Source organism: Dreissena polymorpha, chromosome 2 (genome assembly GCF_020536995.1).
Source record: "Dreissena polymorpha isolate Duluth1 chromosome 2, UMN_Dpol_1.0, whole genome shotgun sequence".
Taxonomy (NCBI): Eukaryota; Metazoa; Mollusca; class Bivalvia; order Myida; family Dreissenidae; genus Dreissena; species Dreissena polymorpha.
Window position 1 is genome coordinate 41,251,323 of NC_068356.1, and position 11,772 is coordinate 41,263,094.

The 11,772-nt window shown below is 32.9% G+C and overlaps 2 protein-coding genes across 5 annotated transcripts in view; both read left to right on the forward strand.

The window, feature by feature from the left end:
- Positions 1–11,772, forward strand: part of LOC127866753 (uncharacterized) — a 213,232-nt gene that overhangs the window by 145,109 nt on the left and 56,351 nt on the right. The gene's annotated exons all lie outside the window — the stretch shown is intronic.
- LOC127866754 (uncharacterized) overlaps positions 1–11,772 on the forward strand; it is a 195,517-nt gene that overhangs the window by 127,719 nt on the left and 56,026 nt on the right. The window lies entirely within an intron of this gene.

Here is an 11,772-nt window from a genome sequence, read left to right on the forward strand (position 1 = left end):
TCAGGACAGTATTGAAATCACCACCGATTATAATGTTTTTATCTTGGTTATTAATTATAAAGGATTGTAATGTTTCGTAAAATGTGGAATCATCTATGTTAGGACCATAGATGTTGATTAATGTTAATTGTGTTTCATGTATTTTGATATCTATACTTGCTAGTCTGCCAATTATTATTTCGTTAAAAGTATTGACTGTGATCCCTATATTGTTTTTAATTAGAACGGCAATGCCTTGTTTATTAGTATGCTGTCCACTGAGATAGATGTCTCCGTCCCATTCATCTTTTAAGGTTTGTGCTAAAGTATGTGTCAAGTGACATTCTTGTAGTAGGCATACACTATATTTTTTTCGTCTAACCATTTGAATATTTTTATTCGTTTATTGTGTTATTAAGCCCTTTTACATTCAAAGTACATATTTTAATCATTTAAAGAGGTGGAGGGTGATCTAAATGATAGTTTGTGTGTGATTGTCCAGTTAGTTTCTATTTTTAAATATGTCCAGTTGCTTTCCATTATAAGACATAAGATGTACATACATACAAGCAGAAAAGGAAAACAAAAAATATGGAAACATGAAGATGAATGTTCCATAGAAATGAAGAAGTATGAAAAATAATGACAAAAGTGAGAGAGAAAAAACAATAAACAACTGGTCCCAAATAGAGACACAAAAAGCGCACTTCCGTACACTGGAAATACACAAAAATGAAATAGATATAATTAATAATAAAGAATAAAACAGAACATATGCAATTCAGTGTAAAGTTAACACAGGACATTTCATATTCGAATATTAATGTTTTATTGCTTAGCTTTTGTATAATTTCTTATAATATTTAGAAGTAGATGTTAAAAGTTAATCAGTTAACATTTGAATTATTTTATTTTTTAAAAGGTTACATGAATAATATTTAAGAGTTTATAAGCGAGGTCGTTTTACATTTCATGTGCACACAACAATTACATAGTAATACTCATATCTTGTAACAATATATTTTTATAATATGATAAATGAATCTGGTTAAACACAAGTTGGTTATATGCATTGGACAATGACATATACGACATCAAGGATTATAGTCATATTCAACAGCAGTTTTTATCAAGAAGCTGGTAAATAGTTTTTAGAGAAACAATTAGAATCAGGCAAACATAGGATAAACATAATCATAAGCATAAAGTTTATAATAAAATAGGTTTTTGCTTTTTATAGAGATGGTTGTTTACATGTGGATTAAGGTCTTATACTGAAAGCGTTAAATTGCAAGTAAACAATGTAGATACTATTGATTATTTTGCATAAATTTATTTTTATAAATGCCTGAATTAGTTTTTGTGAGAAATATAATGATATACATTCTCTTGACAAAGCCTAAGTGTGACAACCATGCTACTTTTATTTCCTATATGAATTTTATAAGCCATTTATTATTTCTGGTGTTTGATGTAAATTTTATTAATATAAGCTTTCAGTGGAAATCAATAATTTCACAAGAAAAGACGTTTCTTTACTAAATGTGTAGCTAGTATACTTTAGAAAAAGGATAGAATACTCTGGCCAATAATGTTGAATCATACAGTGAAATTTAATTTAGCATCTCACTTTCATAGAACACTTTAAAAAAGCTTCATGTGAAAGCGAAAATGAAGCAATTGTATAGAAAAATGATGACAGAATTGCTAGTTGAATAGTGTTAAATGAAAATATAAGAGATGATCTTAGCTTTACCACTTCCAATACCTTCAAACTTTAGTATTTATCACAGGCCATAGGTTGCTGCATATAGCACAATGCCTGGAAAACCAAATGACGATGGATTAATTGTCTCAAGTTGAAGAGGTTTTATTGCAGTAGTCTGTTAAGTGTAGTTCAGTTATATTGCGATCCTCTCATTGGTGATGGAGGAAGATCCTAATTACTATACAACTCGATCAATTACTTGGGTAGAACGCTGGTCCACGGAAATTGTCTCTGTACTGGATACGAAAGTTTTTGGTTCAAATTCCGTGATGAGCGGGACAACATTTTTTTATTTCTGCTTAATGCCAAACCCTTTTTCGAGTATTAATGGTAGCTATGTAGCACAGTCTGCACCTGGATACCTAACCAGGGACCTGGTTAGATATGCAGGAGGCAGAACAGAGATTGATTAGTATAAGTTTGGAGAACTTATGTCACAATTAACAAATTAAGAAGCATACCTTGTAAGCTTATGGTTCCTATTGTGTGGAGTACACTCAGTTCATTTGTTATTATAGACTAAAAAATCAGGAACTATACCACATGTTTAAATTTGAGCAAGCGCATAAAGTGAGTAAATCAGTCAAGTATTGTTTCATTGTCCCTTTAACATGACTAAAAGACTTTGAGGAGATGAGTAAATACGTCATGTTCTCGCGTAAGTGTGAATGCCATCAAAAACTCATATGTATGCTGTGTTATTGCAGGTCCCGGCTGTGTCCAATGCTGCTTGCCAAGGTTCTAAACATGTGTTCAGGGCGATGCTGATCTTCTGAAATGTTAAACCAATGCCCTGGTGTCTTTTAGGGGGCTCCATCCAGCAATCACTACAATTGTAGATTCGGGACTTCTTTTATGACCAAGGTGAGTACATATTTAGTATGTGTGTTTGTTTTTAAAGTTTATGAGGTTTCATCATGACAATGCGGCGTTGTGTGAGGATCTCTGGTCATCTAAGTAAGCATTTAATATACAACTGCAATAGCAGAACACTCGCCTCCAGCTATTATTGTGAAAAAAATAATGTTTAAATGCATATATAGACTAGCCCTTAATCATTTTACGAATGATTCCTCTACTATAAGAGCAGGTGCTTCTTATTTAACCACAATTCAAACAAATTATAAACAATATATACCAGCATGTTATTTTTGAGATATTGATCACACAAAAAATGTCTAAAGGAGAAATTTACTTCAGAAGCTCATGCAAAGATGGGCCTTAGGTCTTATCAGCGCAGTGCTGCAGATATGCCTCTGCCATCCGTACACTCTGATAAGGAGTTATAATGTCCGCTTATGAAACCACAAAACCCTGCGTGACTTTATGGCAGACAAGTAAGCAGATGCGCAGGCTGTGGTCTGCCACTTTTCTGGTCGCATCTGTTGAAGTTAGATTCTAAGACCCATTTCGCACCACACGGCTCAAAAAACATTAATTGTCAACATTGTAGGACCTGGCTCCTGCTCAAAATGCTGTGACGGCAGTGAAGTCACCGACACCATATGGGTCTCTTTCTCATCAGATTTACCGCATTATGACTACTCACGGGTTTGGTGGAAAAGACTTCTCATCTGCTTTTAAATTATTGCAGGATTCGAACAAGCAGAAGACATGATAAATAACATCATTATGAACTATTAGTATTTCCTAAATGTACACACTAACAAGAGATGTGTTCGTCAGAAACACAATGGCCCCTATTGCGCCGCTTTGAAATAAAAAATAAAATTAATTTTTTTTTACCTTTGACCTTGAAGGATGACCTTGACCTTGAATTTCCACCACTCAAAATGTGCAGCTTCATGAGAACGCCGCTTTGAAAAAAAATGTTTTTGACCTTTGACCTTGAAGGATGACCTTGAACTTTTACCACTCAAAATGTGCAGCTTCATTAGAACGCCACTTTGAATTATTATTTTTTTTACCTTTGACCTTGAAGGATGACTTGACCTTGAACTTCCACCACTCAAAATGTGCAGCTTCATGAGATACACATGCATGCCAAATATCAAGTTTCTATCTTCAATAATGCAAAAGTTATGGCCAACGTTAAAGTGTTTTTTTGGACGGACGGACAGACTGACATACACACACACATACTGACTGACGGACAGTTCAACTGCTATATGCCACCCTACCGGGGGCATAAAAATCATTTAAATACATGAATGAACGTTTATTAGAAAACTATTGTAAATTAATCATTCAAGAAAATTGAAAAATGATTTGAAAATGAATTTTTATATAGATTATACAAAAAAATTATACTTGTAAAAAAAATAAAATCTTAGATATAACTTAAACTATCATTGTTGATATTTATCCGGTTGAATATGTTTTTTGTTTCAACAAGCGTTTGTTCAGCCAGAAATGTCTGAAGATAAAATAATATTTTGATGTCATTTTCACACAATAGAAAAGGTGTTTCAGCAGATAACCAGACATCAGACTGCATGTCACCGGTTGTTACATCATTATAAGTTTGTGTTTATTTTGAAGGAGTCGAAGAGGTACCGAATTTTTTTATCTTGATGACTTAAAAACGTGCATTTTAAGACAGAGCTTTACGTGACAGTGCCCGCTACAATTCAAATGTCAACATGTTGTTTCCATGATAGGTTGTGTTTTGAAATAGCATTTTGAAATACTTGTACCTTTAAAAATTTGCAAATGGGAATGTTGTTTATGGTAGTTGTTGTTGAATTAAATATGAATTGCTATGAATGGAATAGTGAGAACTGTATGTGCTTCTTTAGTATGGTATTGTTTATAATAAATACCAGTTTAATATATCATATAGTGTGTATAGCCTTTACATAAAATGCCAATTGCGTTGTTGTTTTGGAAACATAATTGCATCTTGTTGTAAATAATGAATAAATCTTTTTTGCTTGAACAATTATGAGATTTTCAATAAATTGCAAACCACTAGTGCTGCTCTGCATTATATACTAGTATATTCCTTAATTTAACGAGCATTGCTTTATCATTTGAGTCTGGCTCTTGGAAAATGGGACTTAATGCATGTGCAAAAAAATGTTGTCTAAGATTAGCCTGTACCGTCAGCACAGGCTTATCAGGGCCAACACTTTCTGTCAGAGACTTTATTATCGAAAAATTCCATTAAAGCAGAAAGTTCATCAGTGATAAGCTGAATAACCTTTTTTACAATTTTATTAGAAAATATATGTATTACATGGTATTCTGGTTAAATAAATATTCGGATGAGACCCACATTACATAAACATCATCCCTCTCGTCCTGTTCCTTGTGTATCTCACGTATACTGCTTATGACTAAGACATGATCATACATTTGTTTTCCAAAACAATCTATACACTGGTGCAGTATAAGTTAAAAACCTACATATACATGTGAGATTGTACTACTGTGTGGTTATATGTAAATGCCTGCATGCACAATAAATAAACTGATTCCTATTTGTTAATTACATATACTTCATCATACATACATATATAATTCGTGTAAAATTAATGCAATAAAACCACAAATAAATTAATACTTGTCATTTTCTTTATCAAACTTTTTTTACACGTATTAATTTATTTCGTGTAAAAGAAGTAATATATGGAAAACATTGTTGGTAGCAAATTATATTGTTGCTAGTGATCACATATTACCTATAAAAGACATAGAATAAGTGTGGAAAAGCACATTACCTCATTAAAGCTAGAATTCGGGGTCCTGTCTTAACAAAGAACTTATGACACTTTTTGGTTATGACTGAATATTCAGCTTACCACAAATAGGCATTAAGAATAAGTATGGTCCTAAAATAAAGGGCATGTGAATATTGAATGGAAATACATACAATTGACGCTTGCTCTTGGAAAATGGGGTTTAATGCATGTTCCTAAAGTATCGTCGCAGATTAACTTGTACGGTCTGCACAGGCTTATTAGGGAAGACACTTTCTGGTCTATGAGATTTTTTTAAGGAAAGTATTTTCAAAAAGAAAATCCAGTCTAGGTGTGTACCGCATAAGCTAATCTGGGACGACACTTCACGCACATGCATTTTCCCAAGATCACGGCTCAATTTGACTGAATACCAGGTCTACTTTACCTTGGCTGTTTACTGCAAACAAAACATAACTTATATTTAAATGTCAGCACAACAAAATAGAAAGGCAAGAACTTTTTTCTAAAATACTACACCATTGAAATCTAGCAATAACATTCTTGTAACTGCTTACCAATCGACAAGATGTGTGAACAAGATGCTTGTAAAATCATCGCAAGTAAAATAATGTGAAATAAATCAATTTCTCTAATATTATGTTGAGCTAAAATGCAAAATGCTCAAATGGCAAACAACAAAGTGCTGCATGATTGAATAAACAGTTCAATTTATTCTAACTAGCAGAATATTTCTTATTACGATTGGCCTTATTTTTTCTAAATCTTAATAAAATAACACTTCGGATATTGGATACAGAGTAGCAAAAATCCTTAGCAATAAAACACATAGCACACTCTTTTGTCATTAACAGAACATTTAGACTAGTTCCTCGTGGGTTTTCTTAAGCTGCTTGTTGCTCCAGTTGATCTGATTAACCTCTGTGCTGGTGTTTCTCCGGGTCTCGTCTAGCTCCTTCAACAGGTGGTAATTAGTTGTAACCAGCGACCTGCATTTACAGCAGGGGAGTGAATGAAACACTTGTTAAGGTTGAAATTATTTAATATTAAGCTTGACTTATGCAAGAGCTTAGGCCTTATTAAGAAACGTAACGTATATGCAATTTTATACCTGATTACTTATAATAATTATTGGCATTGGATTTAAGGGCAAACAAAACATTTAAATTCTATAACTGATACCAGCAGAGTTACTGGTATAGCCTTTGCAGTTTGGACCTGACTCAACTGGATACACATGTTTATTTGTATACAGTACTTATAAGTGCCGTGTTGTGGAATCTGATTTTCTGTATTGCAGCAATTTTTTACCCAATTGGAAAAAGGACGGGTACACTTGGGAATTTTTGTTTTTAATTCTAAAGTGTTTAAAATATCCTAAACTATGGAACTCAAACCATAAACCTTTTAAGATAAGCTGCTTAAAGCATTTTTCCTCGTCATTAATTATGTAGTGTGTTTCCAGAACAAATTGAAAGTACAGAAAGGTCTTGTAAACAATAATTAGGAAGTATACAATAATAAATGACTTCTTTAAGTTTGCACAGTAAAATAAGATGTATATGCAGGAATATTATGAAACAAAATAAATCTTTACATTAAAAACGGATAAGTGTGGTATAGACTGTAATTCCGAAATATCTAGCACAGCAGGCCTCTTTAGTGATGCCTACGTGATTACACCTGGGTTATTATAGTCCAGTGCTGACACTGCCTCAGTTCCTGTATTTGCATGTCCATGACTTATTCTTTTACTTTTACTGTCGGGTGCAAAAATTGCCTTTGCAGCACTAGTGCTACTGACAGAGGTTACTGGTGCAGGTGCTGGTATTGTGTACTCCTGTCACTTGTGTTGACATTCAACAAATCTGCTGCCTGCCTTAAAAGAGCAGCTGCATTTTGCTGTTGGCTCATATCTGCAAATGTATTCATGTACATTATTTTTTATTTACAAAAACAAGTCACTACTATGTAGTATAGTGATCGATTCGAGAGATAACAACTGTTACGTAGTTAGATATTACATTTTTGTTCGTAAATGAGGTAACTGTGCGTACTTATTTTCTCACGGTGATTTCCGTTTTAATTATATATGAATGTCTATGCTGTATTGATGATAAACTAGTAAAAAACAATAACCATGAATAATAAGAATAAGATATGATTTTTCGAACCATTGAATTAGATAAAGACAGCGTTACGAAGATATTCGATGAAAACAGTATGAAATTAAAAGTTAAATTTAAACAAGCCAACAGTTAGACGTTTTGATCATTGTAACTCACCTTTGTCACAATGATACCATGCCTATGGGACGTTCTGACAGTGGTACCTTTAACGTGTAAATGAAAACAATACTGCGTCCATTAACTTCAAATAAACCTTAATCACAACTAAACGTTCCAAATGGGGATTACAATCGTTTGCAATTTACCTAATAAACAAGTACAATAAACAAGTACACTTTACCTGAATAAGAACAGTGGAAAATGCGTTCGAAACGACGCGGTAGAGTAATTTATCTAGTAGATATATAATACAACACCATTCTTAATGTCAACCTTTTACGAAAACTACCGAAAACTACAGAAAACTCTGGTTCTCCGTCGTATATGAATTCAGTATTACTAATTCATTCGTCAAAATTCACTTGGCATTCGGCTTACTTCATGTGAGCTGCTGCCTTGTGCTTATTCATTTCGCTTAGTAGAATTTACAATCAATATTCCTTTTCTAGCATTACTAAGTATTGAAATGATAATAGTTCAGCAACAAGAAGATAGTCACATGAACATTTTAACAGAAATAGTTCATTTGTCATTTACTCGCAAGAATGTATGATTACCATACATCGAGTAAACATAAAAACAAAGTACCGTAATTTTTTTACTCTATGTTTTCGGACACTTAAAAATAATTAAAAAAGTTCGTGTACGGAAATTTAGATACGAAAAATATTCAAAAATTACGAGTGTCGGAACATTTAGAGACATACATGTTATGATAGTTTGTAAATTATTGTAATGAAATAAAACCAATTATAAATGTGCAATAATTGTATTGTGTTGTACTCTCCTTTCCCTGCTTCAAATCAAGTACAACTTCACTTATTTGCAATCGCTTACCTGAAATGGTTTGTAAAAAACGTCATAAAAACAACCATACTGCTTCCTGAATACTATAAAATTTCAAACGCTGTTGTGTAAAACCATTTTTTTACATGTTTACATTATAATCTACCCAAGAACGCAATTGTAATGATCCATTGCCCTCAGGGCATTCTATGCCAGGTTTTATTATGTTAATCCGGTTGTAAAACTCCATGATCGAAGGGTCCCAGATAAGCGAAAACAGGGCAGAAATCTAGTTAACTAGCGCTGTAAAATATATTGTCCGAAAAATTGGAATCATTAATTATGGACGAACATCCGTATGTCCGAAAATATAGTCACGAAAAATAATTATTTTGGCTAAAAAACAGGGTTTCGGAAAACTTAGTGTCCGAAAACTTAGAGTAATTACGGTATGCAACTGATAGAAACAAGCATAAAGACACAAGGAAGACGCAGTTATTTTGTAAGAAATAAAATAAAGCAAAATGCAGTTGTCACTTAGAAATATTTAATTGTCATTTGGCAACATGAATGTACTGACAGATATTCCCTTCCATAGGTGCTACATCTGATTTCAAAGTAATTTAGTGCAAAATTCCACAAATTAATATTGATACAGTCAAGTTACCATTACCTGATCATTGCCCATAGCGGATCAGTTGATGTTCAAGACTGCGTATCGCGATAAATAGTTGACATTTTTAGATTATATTTTGCACACGATCTTCAAGGCCTGTTGTTTAAAACGCATTGATTGAGTCATAATCGGAGCTACTCTTTGTAAAACATTTCGGTATGTATTGTGACATGTATAAACGACTTTGTTGACTTCCGTATTTTTCGCGGCCACATGCTATAACTATGTTGGAAAGTAAGAAGTTTAAGCATTAATTTAAAGGCCATTTAGTAGTATTTCTGCCTGCACAAGTCCATTTCAGTTTTGAGTCGTGTTTAAGATTTTGCAACACCTTAAATGAAATGAAGAAATAGGGCAATAACGGATCAAGTGTGATAATATGCGTATTGATAATATATTATATTAAAATATATGCAAATCTTGTTGATTCTTACAATAAATGATCTCAATCTTAATGTTTTTAATGTTCCATGTTCAATATCGATGATCAAACAATTACATGGTTTATAAGATGCCCATATCATTTTGATCTTTTTAGTATTTTCAACAGATTCACACAAGAACACCATGCGTAAAGTGTGCATACAAGATCACATATAGGAAACAATTAATTACAAAAAAATGAATTTAATTTATAACTGGCAATGTAACTTGGTCATTGTAAACAACACATTTCATGTTTCGACAGTTCAAATAGCGTGTTAGATGCTCCCCTGAGTGGTTTCAGTCACATGATCCATTATGGCTACAACTGATCCATAATGCATGAATTTTGTGGCATAAAAAAGGTGTCAAAAATACATTTGCCTGCGTTTAAAACTAAGACTATGTGCTGAATCAGTAAGCAAATTTAATATTTAATCAAACTGGTGTAAAAGAAGTCGCAAAACATTTATTGCTTTTCACCAGAACAACTTAATTACGCTACTGATCCGGTAATGGTAAATTGACTGAATGAACTAATTCAGTTGATTCAATCTATATTGATTATACTTACTCTGTTAACACTAACACTAGTAACAGGCAATATTCAATTTAGTGCTGTTGCTTTTGTATTGCTATCGCATAGTATAGTTGCAATAATCCAACTCCCAGCTATTGACCCTCCGGGTCCTGGGAGTTGCAACTGGTTTGACGATTTACCATAACAATTTTACCGCCTGGATTCCGGGCGCTGATTTATTGGTAAAATTAGCAACATAAACTATTTTCTGGCATGAATTAACACAAATAGATCGTCAATATATCTATAATGAGCAAATTAAGATACCTTGCATAATATGGTGTGCTCGCAGAAGAAAGATTTTAATCAAAGTTTCAAACACGTCAACCGTAAATGTAAATGTCAACTTGTTTGCATATGGAACAGTTTTTATTAACCAAAAGAAAAATTAAAGGAACGCACGCGGTGTGTTTACAACGAGATGTACCAATAAACGGTTTACCTATGCTTTTCTCTGAACATACAATTTATGTTTTTAAGAAAGCACATTTTCAAATATAAAATATTTGTTTCAAATGGACAGAAATTTTATATATAGTTTGTTCAAATTTTAATTAATACTTATGTTAATTGTATATGAATAGCGGTCAGACAACATACATTTGAAATTATAATACAACATCTACAGCAGCAACTTGTATTATCTCTAAAGCATACAATTGCTTTTAGCCATATACAAAATAGAAAATAACAAACGTGTAATGCATGGATTATAAGAATTATGATTTCCCCAGGCGATTTTAGCCCAGCGGGCTAAAATGCGTGCACTTGAAATTCTCACAAGCGCTTGCTGTCTGCATTTGGCCAATGTTCAATCAAAACATGCACGCTCTTATCAGCGGTGTGTGCATAAGGGGCTTAGATAACACGTATGAACGATTTACGGGTCGTTCATGGGGATCAATTATGGTGTTTGTCCCCTAATAATGACCGATAATGATCTATTATTACCCGTACATGTGGAGTAAGAGCAATTAAAGATATGCTCAATTTTTCGTTTGTTTTATTTTAATTAGTTTAAACCTATTTATTGAAGCTCGATTGCATCGAAAGCCGTAGGCTTATATACATGTATAGCCATTAATAATTGTATCGATAAGGCTTTTAGCGTTTACTTAGTGTCAGTCTTACCCAAAAGGCGATCACCAGCATATACAAATAGACGATACATATGATAAATAGTTATCTCAGTTGGGGATATTATATCATTTTTACATTATTAAATCAAAATGATATTTACAACAAGAGCTATCAAAAGGACAACGAGCTCGACCTTTCGAGTTCGTGTCAGAGATTAAGCTGCTTGTTTTTAAACCAAAACAAACTGTTTGTTCAGTAGATAATTTAGCTATCAAGTAAGTTAGTATTTTTCCAATTTGCAAAATATCCCACGAGACAAATAAACTTAAATTTTAAGTGAAATCCTTTTTTCGATATTTACTAATATCAAGGGACATTGACCATAGACATTGGCCCGATCTGCCCAATATAGAAACAAAAATGAAATTAGTTTACTATCTACATAAGTTTGCATCACAATAGCTATATTCATTCTCCAGATATAAGGCAGAAATACCTTATGCATTTTTAAAAGTGACATTTTACCTTGA